The following is an 18983-nucleotide window of genomic DNA, read 5'->3' on the forward strand; positions in this document are numbered from 1 at the left end:
GAAACATTGCCCCCAATCTTGTGATCAACGCATCACAATAAATCTCAAAATCCACAAAACCCTCTGGCATGGTCAGAATCGGTGCCTCGCACAACCGCTATCTCAAGTTCTCAAAAGTTATCTGGTACTCAGGCCCCCAACAAGATGTAATTGTCTTCTTTTTCAGTGGGTCAATGGAACAACTATATTGGAGAAAGTATGTATGAATCTTCGGTAATAACCCACCAAGCCTAGAAAACCTGGAATGTCAGATGGAGACCTTGGAATCTCGCACTGCATCACAACCTCAACCTTGGCCGGATCAACTAGAATACCATTCTGGTTGACAAGGTGCCCCAGAAACTGCATCTCGCACAACCATAATTCACACTTGGAGAACTTTGCGAATAGTCTCACCCTCCTCAAAGTCTCCAACACTTTCCCTTAAGTGCTCCTTGTGCTGCACCTGAGTTCATATGGCCCAAATAAGCCCAAAAGATTGGCCCAAACCGAAGATCCAAGTTACAAAGCCTAACTAACTAAGTACGCTGGGCATACTCAACTATACGCTAAGCATACACAAAATAGGGCTTATACGTGGTGCGTACAGGCTTGTACGCCCAACGTACTACCCTATTCAGTCATCTTCCATTTTTAGCTGTTAATCCTTTAAGAATTTACTCCAAAACCTAGATCTAACTTCCTTGGGATGGCTAATCACATAAAGTTGCTAACTTTATGTGTATGCATGGCTTAATGAAGCTCTTGAAGCTAAGGACTTAATAGGTGACTTAATGCATGCATGTGACTAAAAACCCCATAAAGCGTGCACCTTTATGCTTACAAACCCCATAACATGTTCAGATCTAAAAGGACAAGCCCCGCAAATGTCTTAATTCATCAAAAAACCCAAAAGGGACCAAAAGCATAAAAATCAAGACATAGTGATATCTATAAATTAAAAATCCAAGATATGAACTTGATATCTCAAAAGGCTTGCAAAATGAGTGATGATTTTGGATCTTTAAGTTTCGCACCAAGCTATGAACCTTCAACCTTCTTCAATATCTTCAAAATGATTAAAACAAACCCAACTTCTTCTCAATAGATCAAAAACACAACAATGGAGGCTAAAGGTCGATTTTAGGGTTTTAGGGCAATGGAGGCTGGTAAACTAAGTGTACCATGTGGTACGCCCCACATACTGGCTTCTCAGCTTGTACGCTAAGCGTAGCATGTGGTACGCTCCACGACCCACGTACTACTTCAAGGACCAAAATGCAATAATTAAATATAAAAGGGTTAAAAGGAACATACCCCAAATCCAATTGTTACATGCTATCCATGCTTATCCCTACCACCAGCCTCTACCACCATCCACCACCACTATCTACTGCTACCACCTTCTACTGCCCTCACCATATACTCAACCACCAGTTGCTTATGGTTACTACCAACTACTTATTCCACCAGCACCACCAAGTACTCCACAATATCCATCATCTACCTTTCACCACCATCTTTATTAGCTACCATCTCCATCATCTACCTTCAAATATGTGTCTTAATATTTTACATGCATCACTACATATATATATATATACACACACACACACACACATACACAATTCAAGAACAAGTTTACACGATATTCTCGAGTCAAAATTAAGGCTAGTAACAACTACCTCTAGTTACATATGACAATAATCTTAGTGTTTGATTTTCTAGGAAGTTGTTGAGTGCGAAATGTCTAGGGAGAGGTCGAAAGCTATTTTGGTCTGTATAGGTGCGAAGTCCAGTATTTCGCAATGTCTGTGTTTTGTAAGATATTTGTTGTGTAGTATTTTCACGTGTAGTCCTTGCATATTTTTTGAGTCTCTTTATCACCCTATAAATAAGGTTAGTATAAAAGTAGAAAGATAGCTTTTGGGCAAGTTTGTATTCATTCTTTCTCTTTTACTTTTGTACTCATTCAGAAAAACCAACAAGTCAAACAAAACTTCTTTACGATTGTGTTCTTTATGCTTTCTGTTATTGATTTTGTTCTCTAAACTAGATACAAACACACTACAATTGGTATCAGAGCAGGATACATTCAGTCGATACAGTTTTCTCATCTTTTTCAATATTATTGAATCGCTATTGCTGATTCAAAGTTTTTTGCATTATTGATTAAGAACACTTGTGTTAGTTGATTGATTTGTTTCGATTCTGCAATCAGTTTGATGTATTAAGAGTTTTCTAATTGTTTTCCGCTTGATTCACCTATTAGATCTCATTTCTGAAATCATTCGTCACTTTTGTCCGTACAAAAATGAAAAATTTCAACATAAACACCATGACAACTTTTTATCATCTGCTTGGATCTTCCACAAAGATTTCCATTCTCATTCTAGAGTATTATGAGCAGTGGACGGATCATATGGAGGACTATCTCAACAGAACTGACGAAGATATCTGGCTATGTGTTAATCATGGAAATTATTGTCCTGAAATGTTTTCTCAAGTTGAAAATACAGGTTCAACCATTGCTATGGTAGCACAAAAGGAAAAACATGAGGATAATGATAAGAAGTGTCTTCGTGAACTTCATGGTGCTCTTCCACTGGTTGTTTACAACTTTGTTCGAGTATGCACGACTGCAAAGAAAATTTGGGATACTCTGAAAGATAAGTATTAAGGAAGTGAAAAGACCAAGAAGAGTTCTATGAAACAACGCCTTTTGGAGCTTGGCCAAATCAGCAGAAAGACAACGAAACCATTGAGCAATATTATGATCGCTTGAATGAGTTGGTATTCAAGTGCAATCACTATGCGGTTACTCAAACAACTCTTGAGTACAACATTACCATTCTGATAGAGCTGCGAAAGGAGTGGAGAAACACAAGCTTGATTTAACAATTTTAGAAATCCAGGTAACATGTAAAATTCAGCTTCTTTGTAACATCCCAAAAATCATGGTAAAATTTTACATTTTTCATAAACCACAAGTCATATAAAACATTACTTCCAAACATAATCATAAATCATAGTACCCAATATCTCAATTATAAATCCCAAGGATGTTATGTACAATCACGCCTTTGCCTTTCCCTGATAATTTGATGTACGTGAAACCACAAAACCAACAACTATAATCCAAAAGTTACTAAGTTCCCCCAAAATACGCCACACACCAAATTAGGTGGAGTAGGTAAGGTAAGGTAAGGTGAGGTGGAAATGAGGTTTGGGTGTGTTTATTTAAATAAATTAAAAAATCAAGGGCAAAATAGTCTTTTTAGCTAAGATAGGGACCAAGCGCGCAACAAAAATAAACAGTAGGGACCTTCCGAGTTAAAAAAATAAGTTAGGGACCAAACGTGCAAATTACTCCAAACCATAAGGACCATTCGTGTAATGAAATTGATATCCATTTATTACTATATTTATTGCAATTATTACATTAAAATATTATGTGAAACTAATGAGCTTTAATTTTTAAAAAAATTGAAATTAAAAGCTAAGTTTATTAATGAAATTGATGTCAATTTATTACTATATTTATTGCAATTATTACATTAAAATATTATGTGCAATTTAATAATAATAAAAAAAAAAACTCATAAAATGACATTTGGATAAAAAAATTAATTCATAATAACTACAAAATGTCATTTGACAAATTGAATTAGAGTGTGACAAGTGGCAAAAAAAATTCATTTATTAGAGTATATATATATATATATATATATATATATATATATATATATATATATATATATATATTTATTATACATATATGGAATGACTATATTGAAAACAAAAAAAAATCATAAAAGTGTATAAAAAAATAACTAGAGATCACAGAACTTTTTTTGACTTTATATATGAAAAATCGCACATTTTTTAAAAATTCACTGAAAAAAAATAGAAAATCATTTTTTTTTCAAAAACTTTTTTAGCAAATTTTTAATAAAAGGTGCAATTCTTTCATATATAAAGTCAAAATTTTTTTTTGATCTCTAGGTATTTTTTATGCATTTTTATTATTCTTAGGGTTTTTTTCAGGGTTTTTTGTTTTTCATAGAACCTATATATATATATATATATATATATATATATATATATATATATATATATATATATATATATATATATATATAGGGTTAGGTTCATGTGAGACCACTATATTTTGTGAGACGGAGACACAATTCTAATCACTCATTTTGTAAATAAAAAAACATTTTTAAAATGTAAAATAATTAAAAAAAAAATTAAATATTATTTTTGTCATTTATATATTCCAAAAAAGAAATAAAAATAAAATAAAATAAATTACTATTTTTTTGAAATATTTTTAAAATATTCTAGTATAATATCAGAATATTTTACATATCTGACAAATCTAATGGAATATTAGAATATTCTAAAATTCTAAAAATCACATTAAAATATTTACAGTGTAATATTCTATTAGAATAATTTACGTGTTTTTTAATAAAAAAAATGGTAATTTTAATTTTTAATTTTTATTTTTTTAGGTAAATAAAATGATGAAATAACAATTTAAAAATAAATCGGATTTTTCTTTTTATTTTGGATTTTAAAACTATTTTTAGATTGTATTTCATGCTCTAACAAAATTAACATGGTTTCAAATGAATATCTCTGTGTGTGTATATATATATATATATATATATATATATATATATATATATATATATATATATATATATATATATATATATATATATATATATATAAAGCAATTAGATTTGTACAAAAGCAATTTTGGGAGTAACACCTAGTTTTCAATGTGATTATCATAAAAACATAAAAGATGTATGATTTTAGAAAGAAGATACGTGCTTTAGTATATATATATATATATATATATATATATATATATATATATATATATATATATATATATATATATATATATATATATATATATATATATATATTCTTTTTAAAATCATTCATCTTTTATGTTTTTTATGATCATCAAATTGAAAATCTTGTGTTAACACCCAAAATTGCTTTTGTACAGATCTAATTGCTTTTGTGTTATGTCATATATGTTCTTCAATTTACATATTTAATCGATTCCATATAGTCTTATAATTTGTACATTATTTTAGTTATGTGGTGTACCCTAGGTTTGTAGTAGGTAGGTGTCTTTTGTTTATGGGAATACTGTAACGCCCGTAGATCCGGACTAATCAATTTAGAGGTAATATGGGTCGAAAATGACTTTTCGGCAAAAGATTATTTAGAATAAATAATTTTAACCAAGTTATATTATATGTCACAAGGTTTCCGTACATATAAAGAACGCCGAAATCCGAGTTATAACGAAGAAGTTATGACCCGTCGAAGTTTCGCGACAGAACCGCCACGATACCGGGAAGCGTAAATAGTGAATTTACGATAGAGCGAGATTTAGCCTTAGCGCTCTAAACGAAAGTCGTAGAATATGTTAAACTAAGAACATCGATAAAAAGAACGCCCAAATCTGACTTCGTATGAGGAAGTTATGATTTTTCTAAGATTTAGCATAGCAGTGCACAGCCCGAAATCTGAATTTTAGATCGGTCGATTTTTAGCCGACGGGATCTAAATGAATGTTGTAGTACTCGTAAATACCAACGCGTAGATATAAAGAACGTCGATAATAGAGCTCGTATGCGAAAGATATGGACGAAGCTTAGTCCCTACTTTTCGAGCGCGGCGAATTCGATACGGTTTTGTAAATCCAAGATAGAATGAGAATTAGCCAACGAGGTCTAAATGAGAGTTGAAGATCTCATTAATAGGAACTCAACGGTAAAAAGACAGACAAAAACGGAACTCGTATGCGAAAGTTATGGACGAAGCTTAGTCTCTACTTTTCGAGCGCGACGAATTCGATACAGTTTTTTAAATCCGAGATAGAATGAGAATTAGCTAACGAGGTCTAAATGAAAGTTGAAGATCTCATTAATAGGATCTCAACGGTAAAAAGACAGACAAAAATGGAGCTCGTATGCAAAAGTTACGGACGAAGCTTAGAGACTACTTTACTATAAAACTCCTATAAATACAAGGGTGAACTCCTCATATTTTCTTCACACCATAAGCCTCTCTTTCTCTCTCTAACTTCTCTCTAGCCTCCCTAAACCCCTCCCAAGTCTACGGAACCTCCCTAGCACAAGAAGAAAGCCCCGGAGCACCCGACGGCTCCGAGAAGAAAAGCTTTCGGCTTGGAAACGCTGCTCCAGCGAAACCCGGTTTTTTAATAAAAACTCGCTGTAAGTGAGCTACGCCTATACTATATTTAATATAGATTTTATTTAATTATATTAACATTATTAGGACCTTAAAATAATTATTTGGGCTATTATTATGAGTTATATTGAGTGTTATTTAACGCTTATATAATAGTAATAATAGCTAGACTATTAATTAGTCGTGGTTAACGTTAAAAACTAAACCCTAGTGGTATTGATACTAGGTTTTGTCGAGGAAAATTGTTTTGAGATAACGAAGTGCTGTCTGAGTTCGGAATCACCACCTAATCAGGTGAGTGCATAGTCCTTTTCATCTTACACATAGATATGAAGTATTTTATATAAACTACGTGCTATGTGTGCATATTATCTGAATACTTGCTGTCTATGCTGGATGAACGTTTTATACATGTTTTAAAGGATTTAAACTGTATATGTATTTTATATACACAAATATGTTGGGTATGATGATGGGTAGATGAATGATGAGAGATAGAAGATGACGTGAGTATACATTGGCAGCTATAGACTTAGTGCCTATGGGACAAACACCGGTAGCTATGGACTTAGTACCTGTTAGACGTTGGTAGCTATGGATTTAGTACCTGTTGGGAATTGGTAGCTATGGACTTAGTACCTATTAGTTAGACACTGGTAGCTATGGATTTAGTATCTGTAGGAATTGGTAGCTATGGACTTAGTACCTGTTGAGCACTGGTAGCTATGAATTTAGTACCCGATAAGTAAGATATAGCAGCTATGGAATTAGTGCTTTACGAACGAATATCGGCAGCTATGGATTTAGTGTCAGTCCTATAACCCTGGAAGTAAGGGACTTTGGAATAAACGAATGCAAAATAGATGACTCTTAGGTGTAAAGAAGATAACGGGGATGGGTAATTGGGTTAATTGTTTGATGATTGAACATAACAATTATATTATTGTGGGTTGAAAACTCTATGTACTCACCAGGTTTTCCAACCTGACCCACTCAGTTTATTTACATCACAGGTGGCGATATGAAGTGACATTACACTGAGAGATTTAAAGAGATGTAGATCACTAGTGTAAATAATTGTAAGTTCTGTTTATGCTTATGTTTCTGTATTAATGATGGCATCCCAAACGTTTTAAGATGAATAAAAATACGTTTCTTCGAAAATGTTTTAATAACGTATTTATCGTGTTTTTCTAGGAACAAATTCCGCAACCTTTTTATAAAATGAAGTACTCTGATTTTTATAAAGCATAAACAAAATCGGTCTTTTCTGGCCGTGATTTTGGGGATGTCACAAATAGGATATGGGAGACATGGGAGGTGTGTGGTGGCATACACAATGGGGCCTTTGTAATTTAATAATAACTAGGAGAAGTGTCACACTTCGCTGCAGGCAAGGAAATTCAACGTACATACGAGACAATGTTATCTACATAACCATTTTTTAAGTTTTTTTAAGAAATCTTAGACTCAATGCTACTCTTCATTAAATTGGTTTAATGGGTTTTTCAAAGAAAATGGGAACCTAGATACTTCATTTCTATAGTGAATGGGTTGAAGTCTTTGATCATGATTCATTTCCAGATTATGTACTTAATAGGTGAAAAAACACACAATTATAATGTTATCCCCCTCATCTTAGTAAAGCCAAAAGTTATTTCCCATCTCAGACATCCCAATTTCATTAACAAAATTACAAAATGTTTATGTGTACGAACAATTGTAGGTAGCAAAGTCGACATCTTTGTTGTTCTTTCGCTTGTTTGTATTCACATTTATTATCTTCATGATAAGTTAAACTAAAGTTCCAAATGATGAAGAATGTTTATTTTCTGATGAACTTATTTGATCGCTTTCTCCAAGCTCTTTCATGAATTCGTCAGTTAATGTTGTTGGTTCATCACAAGGAAGTCATAAACCCATAACCACTATCTCTTGGATGAGTTTGACCAAAACCTCCATTGTTTAAGAGACAATCGTGTAGAAGATGAATGCGAAACTGATGAAAAAGTCATTCGGTTTTTCAAACCTCTTCCGTAATTCAGTTCGAAACTTATCCATGGATCTCATAGTGGAGTAACCTGAAAAGAATTACGACCAATCATCAATGTACTGTGGGAAAATATTAGGAAAATTAATATTACCATTGTCCATATTAACGTGTTCGAAGAACCCCGGTGATAACATACTTTATTAGTTAGCCACAATGGCAACTATCTTTGATTCCTTTAGCAATATGTGAAATTTTGCAACCTAAAAGTTATTGAATTGCAATGCAGTTATGTGTTTCTACCCGTATAGAAAATGCAATAGCAAAGAAAAACTTTGAACACCATTCCCTGTAAAATGGAAATATACATGTTTCTACCAACTACCAACACGACCCACCAGCTGACAACCAATGACGACCAAGGAGATTTGAAAGTCTGATTTCTTTACAAAAAGGACAAAGTGAAGATATGGGCACATGTGTCCGGCACATGTGTCCATTCATTGAAAAAAAAGCGGTGAACACTTATAGTAAAACATTCAACTTCAATCCATCTATTTTCTGTGAACCCTATGTGTCAAAGCATGTTTGTACCTGTGTCTCTCTTATCATAAACCGGAAATAGAAAACAACCCAAACATGATTTTAAAGAAGCGAAGGCAGATGATTGTGGTGGGCGTAAACGGAGGTGACATCGATGATAGAAAACGACGGTAACCGTGGTGGCAAAGGTGGTAAGCACCCACGACACAGTGGTACAGTCGGTTGAAGCAGGTCGTCCGGTGTTGGGTGGGTTCCAGAAGAATGGAAGAAGTCTACTAACTAAGGGAGGTAGTGTTGAAGTTGATTGGATGAGAGACGCGGTGCAGGGGCAAATATAATTATAGCAAATTTGGCAAATTGAAGAAAATATTGTGGCAGCTCCAAACCTGTCTCAAATTAAGTATAGGGATGGAAAAGCAACTTCAGCAATATAATGTGGTACTTTCGTGAAATAGATTTAGTATACTGTTCCTCAAGTATATGGGAATTAATAGTATATATAATATAAGATTAATGTAGTGTAATAAAAAAGATAACAACATTTGGTATTTGGTATGAGTCATCTCATCCATAACACCATTATAATATCAAGTATGAAATGGTATTTTCCAAGTTATATTATGTTAAGAGGTAGAGAAAAAGAAATAGAGAAAATAATTTGATTGGTTGATGAAAACAATAATAAATCATATCTTTATTTTTAGCTTGTCTTCGTTACAATGAGATCCAACATAACACCCTTTTTGCTAGCCATATCAACCATAACGACTCCTTTAACAACCCCATACCAAGTGCTCTAAAAGCATTGGGTATGGGTCTACATAATGTCCTTATTTCTAAGGTGGCAACTTAATAACACCGTTATAACATGGTAAATACTACTCCTCAATGCATGTTATGATGCTTCTCATTGACGTTTCAACATATCAAAACAAAATGTCACAACCAATCAAAACCATTTTTCTTTGTCTCTCTTTTTCTCTCTACCGATTTACATGTTATAACATAGTAATGTTATTTTCTATATGTTATTAAAATGATGTTATGGTTGAGATGATATGTGAAGTGGTGTTATAATATTGACTCATACTCAATGCTATAAAAGATAACGAAAATGATAGGATATACATTGTGTCATAAAACTTGAAACAACAATGAATCTTCATAAAAAAATTATAACTTCTTTGTAAAATACCATCATCATAAAAATGTTTAATTTGTGACTTTTATGTAAAACAAATGGACTAATTTAATTTTGTCTTAAATTTTTTAATATATACCGATTAAAAAAATATAACTATGTCATATTTAAGTATTTTGTTTTACGTCCATCGTTTTTAGTAACATAATATGCATATACTACGTCTTAGTAATGAAATTTGATGACAATAATTTACAAATTTATATATTTAGATTCATTTTTTATAAGAAATGATAAAATGATATTATTTATCATAATATAATCAACTTTAAACATATATTAGTTAAATCAATGTACTAACTGCATCATTTCTAAACATTTAAAAAGTTCAATAATATTAAAAAAAAGAGGGAGAATTTCATATATGCCTCTTTTAAACTTTAAAATATTATATTTGTTCAGCTTAATTTCTTAATATCGTATTTACTCTTCATAAACATTTAAAATATCATATTTGCCCAAATCTTTTTTTATAATGTTTTTAATATTTGATAATCATTTTTTATACCTTAAAATTATTATAATAATTAAGAATTTAACCATATTATCATTATGCTTATGATAATCAAAAGTGAACTTCTAAATTGTTAGAATGTCGGCCTTTTAACAGACAAAAAAATTAATCTTCAACCCTTTCTATGAAATATATATTTTGATTGTTTAGTTTATGTTCTAGATAGATGATATGTTAGATATTATTATTGATATTTTGATGTTTAAAAAATATATACGATATTATTTAAGAAGGACATATATGATATTTTGAATTTTAAAAACGAAATATATAATATTTTAAAATTTTATGAAAGATAAATATGATATTTAAAAATTTTATAAAGGATAAATATGATATTTAAAAATTAAGTTGAATAAATTTGATATTTTAATGTTTAAGAAAAACATATATATAATTTTTTTTTAAAAAGATCTTTAAAAATATTTATTTTAGATTTTCTCCGGTGTCGCCATCCAAGTAAGTTTTCCTTATTGTAAAAATATTTTGATGATCTTAGATACTATTAAAAGAATGTAATTACATTCAATTAAAAATGGAAATAAAAATCCAAATGGAAACTTGATAAATGTGAAGAGACTGCCCCAATGCCATCTTGAGGCAAACACTGCCAAAAGTGGTCAAATTGTTTCAATTGGTGGTAAAGCTTTTGCAGAACAAAACACCAATATTTACCCCGGGTAGGTTTCAGTGATGTCAATTTTTATGGATAATTGTTGGAGGGACATTATGGACTTTTCGTGGCTAATAAATTTTGCCTTTTTGCAACAAATATTACCATTTTGTATAGCGAATTTCTATGATTTGGAAACCTTTCTTATTTTAGGAATAAAGATAAAAATCTAGAATTTTCATGAATTTGTTAGATATCTTGTTTTAATCAGTTAGAAAATTACGTATTTAAATTGAGGGATTAACTGAAAATAATCTTTTAGTAAATCATACTCTTTAACTGATTTTTATGTATCATTCACTCAATCTTTTTAGTTAGACCAACACTTCAAAAATAGTCCATGTGGTTTTTGAAAATATCAAGTTTAGTTTTTAAGTTCAAAAAACCTCACAGATGGTCCCTATGGTTTCAAAACTTTTAACAAATGGTCATTTTCGCTAACGCCGTTAGCTTTTGGCCGTTAAATGAAAGACATTTCTGTCTTTTCACTACCACATGGATCATTTATGAAGTTTTGTCTTTTTTAAAAAAAAAAAAAAAAAGAAAAATAATAATTATTTAATATTAACTCTCTCTCTCTCTCTCTCTCTCTCTCTCCTATCTGAAGCAAAAAATAAAGGACCAAAAAGGAACCTGTTACCCACCTTTAGTTCAAGCTCTTTTCCCTTTCGTTTTAATGAGATAAACAACCCCACTTTCTTTCTTCCTTCCCTCCAGTCAAATAACCAAAACCTAAACACCCCTAATCTCCACCATTTCCAGTTAAAGGACTCTATGATCGCAAATAGGTCTCTATCCGTTTTGTTCACTAGAGAAGAAAGAAAGATGAGAATCACCGACCTCCCTTCTGCTTCCTTTCTCATTATCAGGTGATCCCCAAATCCTCCTTCGACCACCACAGGTCGTGGTCATCTTTCCCAGCGGTCAACAGCCCTTGTCGAGCTCAGAGTGTCGAGGGAAAATCGTGATCACACATCAACCGGTTCCCATCTGTTATTCTTTCTATCTTCCCAGCCAAATATCAAACCCAAGCATCCATTTTTTTTAAGAAGAAAGAACAAGTGAGCTGCCGAAGCAACCCCCTTCGCATCCACTACAAGAATCGAAAGGGAAACAACCATCCCCGGTAAAGCAATAGACGACAACCCTGATGTCGCTCATGTTTTCCCTATTTCTTCTGATCAAGCACCAGTGATGCTCTTCCTGACCGACAACTGCTGCTACCTGGTCCCCATCCTCTCATCTTCTATCGGCTAGAACAAAGCACCCACCGAAGCCTCACACTCCTCTTCCCTTTCCGTTTGGAAAACTTGATATGTTGGTAACGATCGTGAAGCCTCATTGTTCACTGAACCTCAAATGAAAAAAAAAAGCCTTTGTTTCATCTCCATTTGATTTATGAAAAATCGTTGAAATGAGGCAAGGGTTTCTATTAAGATTGCTACCTCACCACCACCTCTAGCAAACTGGAGAGGGTAAAGGTTTCTATCAAGATGGCTTTAGTTGGTTGATTTCCATGTTTTGATTTGATCAAATTTTATGTCCGGTTTCATCTGGGTTTTCATTGATTTCATCTGGGTTGCATAGAGTTTAGTGGTAGATGGGTTACATCGAGCTTTCATTGACTCTACCAGGAAAGGAAAGGAAACAAAGGTGTTGCTCACCTCTTTTCAATTGTCTTCCATGCCCGATTTTCACAAAAAATTCTTACAAATAAAAAGAATCTTGACTTTTTTTTCTTTAACTATTATTCTTAGGATGGCAAAATTGGTTTATTGGTGAGTTTAAGTGATTGTGGTGTATGAATTTTGATTATAACAGAGAATGGTCGTTGTCATACCCCAAAACCGAGAATGGCGGAAACGTTATGGGGCGGAGGACGCCATGTACAATATCACAACAATGAATAGTAGTAAACAAGCAACAACATCATCCATTGCATTAATAATATAATTTTAATACAAGTGTTCTGACATGTTTAATAGACACTAAAGTATAAATCAAAATGAAAGATGAGTCTTAAACGAGCTCCAGCTTCTCTAAACCTTGCATCTGTACCTGTCTACTGCTGACCTGAGGATACAAGTTATTTTGAAAGAGAGTATTAACTCTAAAGCTGGTGAGATCATAAGTATTTTAGTGTCTGTATTTGTAATAATGTATTTGTAAGACTGTATTTGTAAGTATGAGTATGTAAAAGTTTGAATAACCTAGAAAACCCTATGCTTCCTACTAAAAGTAGCCTTCTACCAAGGCATCTAGTATCTGATTGGTCTCTTGTAAGAGTGTGTATTTTCCCAAATCTGACTATCATTAATAAAAAAATATAGTATTTACATTACCGTGCATCGTGTGAATGTTCACGAAGTGAATGTAATGGGGAAATAATATAGTATTGTAGTATTATAATAAATGACTACTGTCGTACTAACTACCTTAAACCAAATGAAATTTAAAGTACCATGTGATCGGCCTGTATCCTGCTACCGACTTAATAGTAAAACGACGATGTAAGACGCCGTAAGAAATGACATTTGGCACCCGTAGATTTGCGAGTCCCACTGTAGCGAGCAACAATGTGTAGGATAGTCAATCCTGTATAGATCTTTACGCAAACTCATACGCTCCCCAATTAAGGAGATTATGGATACAAAAACGGTCGTGGCAGGTAGTGCCATGTCCTGTTTAATGGCTCACATAACTGAATGTAATGTATATGTAATGTATGCTAGTTGTATTGCATGTTTTCCCTCTGTCTAGCTTGTATGTTCTCTCTGTATAGTATTGTAATGTATTGTGTGTACTAGTTGTATTGTGTGCTCTCTCTCTCTAGCATGTATTGAAATGTACTGTGTGTACTAGCTGTATTGTGTGTTCTCTCTATCTAGCAATTATTGACTCATGCATGAACTGACTCTTTGTATGATTCATTGTTCTAGTATTAGGATTAGTAAAACCCTAAACCACGCCTATTGTAGTTTACTAGTAATATGACTTGTACGTATGAACATGGAATTATACCCTTGCTACCCAAGGGTATTGAATTGACTGGAAGAACCTTTATGACTATATATGTACACATGATATATAACTAATATTTAAACGAACTTCGGATGGATGACTGATGCCCTAAAGCCACATCCCAACGAGGAAAAGGAGATAAAGCGAGCTAGCCTTCATAAGTCCTTTAAACATTACTTATATAACTATACATATCTAGGCATGCAATTGACAATATAAAAGTATAAAAGAAGTTTTTAAAACCTTTGAAGAGTATAAGAACTAAGAAAAGGTGACTTGATGTCAGTTTGTAAAACAGTTTGAAAGCAGTTTATTTGATAAGAATAGTTTAAAGTATAAAGAAACCTTTGTTTTGGAAACACAATTGTAACAGAGTTTTGAAAAGAAACATTCAGTATGTAAGACAGTTTGATAAAGAGTTTTTAAACTAGTAAAAACGTTTAAGAAAGTCATTTGAAGAAATCTGTTTGGTAAAACAGTTAACATATAGTAAATCCATTTGCATGCTAGTTATTAATCACATGTGATTGATATAATAATTAGCATGATTCAACTTGTATCCCCCCATAAAGCATTTAAAAATGTTAATTAAGGGGTATGAACTCACCTGCAGTGAGCGGATCGGAAGGAAGTGTCGGGCAAGTGCTTGGTGTCAAGTGAAGACTTAGTCACACACAATGAGCCTAGTTAACATATAATCAAACATATATGTATCTAAATAGTTAATTAATAACTAGTTAATCAATTTAAGACACCCTAGGTCATAGAAACACTTTAATTCAAGTGCTACAGGTACGAAAGGGTTGCACCTAAGGGTTGTATGACATGGCATTGGAGTTTATGGCCCTTGAACCACCCCTTTATGGAGTTTATGGCCCATGACCATTTCCCCATGAGTTTAGGGCCGTAAACTCATGGTACTAAGTGCCAAATTGTGTTTTGAGGTCTTACAAGTCATGATTGGGCATCAAATGATCAAGTCCAAGCCTTAGGATAGCATGAAGGGCACAATAACACTACCTAGTAGAGTTCACGGCCTAAGGACCCTTTCCTTAGGTGATTACGGCCGCAAACTCCTATGGGGAGTTGTTTTGATTATTGTTTAAAGTCTTAAACACTTCTAGGAAGGATCAAGGTTGGCATCCAAGGCATAGGAAGGAGCTAAGGTCCAATTAACCACCTTGAAAGGGGTTTACGGCCCAAGATCATCCTTGGACGTAAAATCCTTTGTTCTATGGTTTCTTGATGATTTTAAAGTGTTATAAGGGTTATACTAAGCATACAAGATGCTATAGCAAGTGCACTTACAAGATCAGAGCTCGATTGGGTGTTTAAGGTCCAAGAACACTAGTGTGTGTTCTTGGTGTTTTGAAGATCTAATGAAAATCAACAATTGAATGGATGAAATGATGTATAATGACTAAGAGATAGGTTATAACAACAAATAAAGTCAAGTAATACTTACATTCTCGGAAAATCGGGTGAAGAACGGTATGCTACTTGAGATAGAATGGCTTTGGTTCTTGAGTTTGGAAATGAGGAAATGAAAGAATGGAGAGTAAACTCATGCCTAAGGCATGAGTTTTCGGCCCTAAGAGAGTTCACGGCCCAAAACTCTTTGTTTGGCCGTGAACACCAATTCAAGATGTTGCTCGTTCCATTACATTCCCGATTAACTAAAAATCACTTCCTTTTATCCATCCGATTCATGAATAATTAATTAAAATACTCAAACGGATTTTAAACTGGCTAAAAATTAGCAGAAAAGCATTTAACTTTAATTGAAGTGTTTGACTGTACTGGATGGAAAATTTCGGGTTGTCACAGTCGTTTAGGTTTACGATTCATTAATCTGGAGAGAGAGAGAGAGAGAGAGAGTTAATATTCAATTATTATTATTATTATTATTATTATTATTATTATTATTATTATTATTAAAAAAGACAAAACTTTATAAATGGTCCCTATGGTAGTAAAAAGACAGAATTGCCCTCTACTTAACGGCCAAAAGCTAATGACATTAGCGAAAATGATCATTTGTTAAAAGATTTGAAACCACAGGGACCATCTGTGAGATTTTTTGAACTTAGGGACTAAACTTAATATTTTCGAAAACCAGTGACCATTTTTGAAGTTTCGTCTTTTAGTTATTTACCGATTAGAACTTAAAAAATACTTTACTATTTTACTTTTATCTCATCGGCCATTGAAATATTGTTTTACAAAAAATATCATCATACATTATTCAAGACATCATCATTCTCTTAATCTTTATTTGTTTTATACTATTTGAATAGTATAGAGACCCTTTTATATATATATATATATATATATATATATATATATATATATATATATATATATATATATATATATATATATATATATATATATATATATATATAGAGGTTGAAGTTTTATGGAAAAAAATCATAAAAATGCATAAACAAATGCTTAGAGTTCGCAATTTTTATTTTTTTGACTTTATATTCTTTAAAACCGCACACATCTTTATATAAATTCGTTGAAATTTTTTTGAAAAAAAAAATAATAATAAATAAAATCAAAAATCAAAAATCAAAATTTTAATTTTTTTCAATGAACTTATAAAAAATCTGCGATTTTTAAGAATATAAAGTTAAAAAAAATTGTGATCTCTAAGTATTATTTTCGGCCCTAAAAAAAAATCTGCGATTTTTAAGAATATAAAGTCAAAATTTTAATTTTTTTCAACGAACTTATAAAAAATCTGCGATTTTTAAGAATCAAAATTTTAATTTTTTTCAATGAACTTATAAATTTTTTTTATTATATATATATATATATATATATATATATATATATATATATATATATATATATATATATATATATATATATTAACTTATTAAATAAATTAACGTTAGATATAAATTAACGGTAGGTGACATCCGTTGAGAACTCATAGTTTACTTAGAATCTTATAACTAAATGTGGAACGTTAGATATAAATTAACTTATTAAGGGTATGATTGTCATCCTACCGATCTCATTTAATGTTTATTTTTTTTGTTATTGGAAATATTAATAAAAAGTTCTAAATATTAACATAATAAATCAAATTCGGATTTTAAAAAAAAATCGATTTTTTCTAAAGAATATGGAAATTTTTTTAATTTTTTTTCAAAAACATGAATTTTTAAAAAGAATTGAAAAAAATATATAATTTAAAAAACTGCAATTGTTTTAAAAGACTTGCATTATAATAATAATAATAATAATAATAATAATAATAATAATAATAATAATAAAAAAATAAAACTGCACTTTTTTTAAGAAAACTGTAGTTAAAAAATTGTATTTTTTTAATAAAAAAAAAAATCAACGTTTTAGGTGCATATATGCATATTTTTTTCAATGCATATATGCATATTTCTTATATTATAATATTCGTAAATAATCATAAAAAATCTCATTTTTTTTAATTAATCTATAAATATAATAATACATGTATTTTATTCGATACAAAATAAAGTATAAAATATAAAAAAAATGCTACAAAGATTCACAGTGTTATTATTTCTTCATATCAAGATTTTCATATTTTCTTCAATTTATCACTTTTCACCTCTTTAATATTTTCCACAAATTCTTCAAAATCTACAAGAAAATTTAAAAAAAAATTGATTAAAATAAGAATAGTCGCCAAAACGCACATGTATATATAATGTAAGATTCACGTGTGATTATATCATGTAGGATTTACATATGATTATATAATGTGATATTCACATTTGATTGTATCTTTTAAGATTCAAAAGTGAAATTCACAAGAGAATTTTCAAAAATAATTAATGAAGAACACACACACTAAATGTATATGACGTAATTCATATGTGATTCACTTGTGGTTTACATGTGGAAACCCTATATATAGGGTCCTATATATATAGCTGTGGATGCTAGGGTTTTCAGGTCGAAACCCTAATACCTAACTTAGGCACCATGAAACCCATGAACGGATCCTTAGAGCCCGTGGAGGAAATATTATGGGCCTCCCCATAAGTTTCGTCCATTCCACTCTATGGAGTCCATCAGCCCAATTATCCAACTATCAATGATTTGCATAACAGTCCCCCCATTATTTAATCAATCTCTTTTGATCACCAAATTTTATCCAAATTAATTTCTGATCACTACTAATTAAATAATATGATTTCCAAATAATATATTAATCTTGTAATATATTAATAAAACCATTTTGAGTACTAATTTATTATTCATATAATAAATTCTACTCCCTCTGCTATTCTCATCCTATCAAGTTACATGAGTGAAGGTAACCCAAAAGAACCATGCTCATAATCAAATCAAGTACATACCAAAAAATAGTTATGGGCTTAGACATCTAATCCAACATTCTCCCACTTAAATAAGTTTAATAAGTATTATTGTGTACGACTTCAGAATCTGATTAGCAATCGTAGCTTTCAAAAGCCGCTGTCGAACTCTGATCTTATCAGCAACGCGTCCTTTAGATAAGGGATCACATATTCCTCCATTATAGATATCGTATGAACTAAGTTATGGATTATAATCATTCTCTCTGTTCATGTGTTGTTTCCCGGTTTTCGATTTATGACGACCGACAACACTCTACAATTGAACACATCAACTTTGTCTAGGGTTGGCCAAGCGCTTAGGGTGTCATCAATAAATCATCGAGGGGGCACATATATCTCTTTTATCCCTCATTGGGTAAAAGGAACGGATAAACTTCGACCCATATGCTTGCTCTATTTACTCATCAAATAACACACAATAATATTGCAAC

Source organism: Lactuca saligna, chromosome 8 (genome assembly GCF_052625555.1).
Source record: "Lactuca saligna cultivar CGN05327 chromosome 8, ASM5262555v1, whole genome shotgun sequence".
NCBI classification, from domain to species: domain Eukaryota; kingdom Viridiplantae; phylum Streptophyta; class Magnoliopsida; order Asterales; family Asteraceae; genus Lactuca; species Lactuca saligna.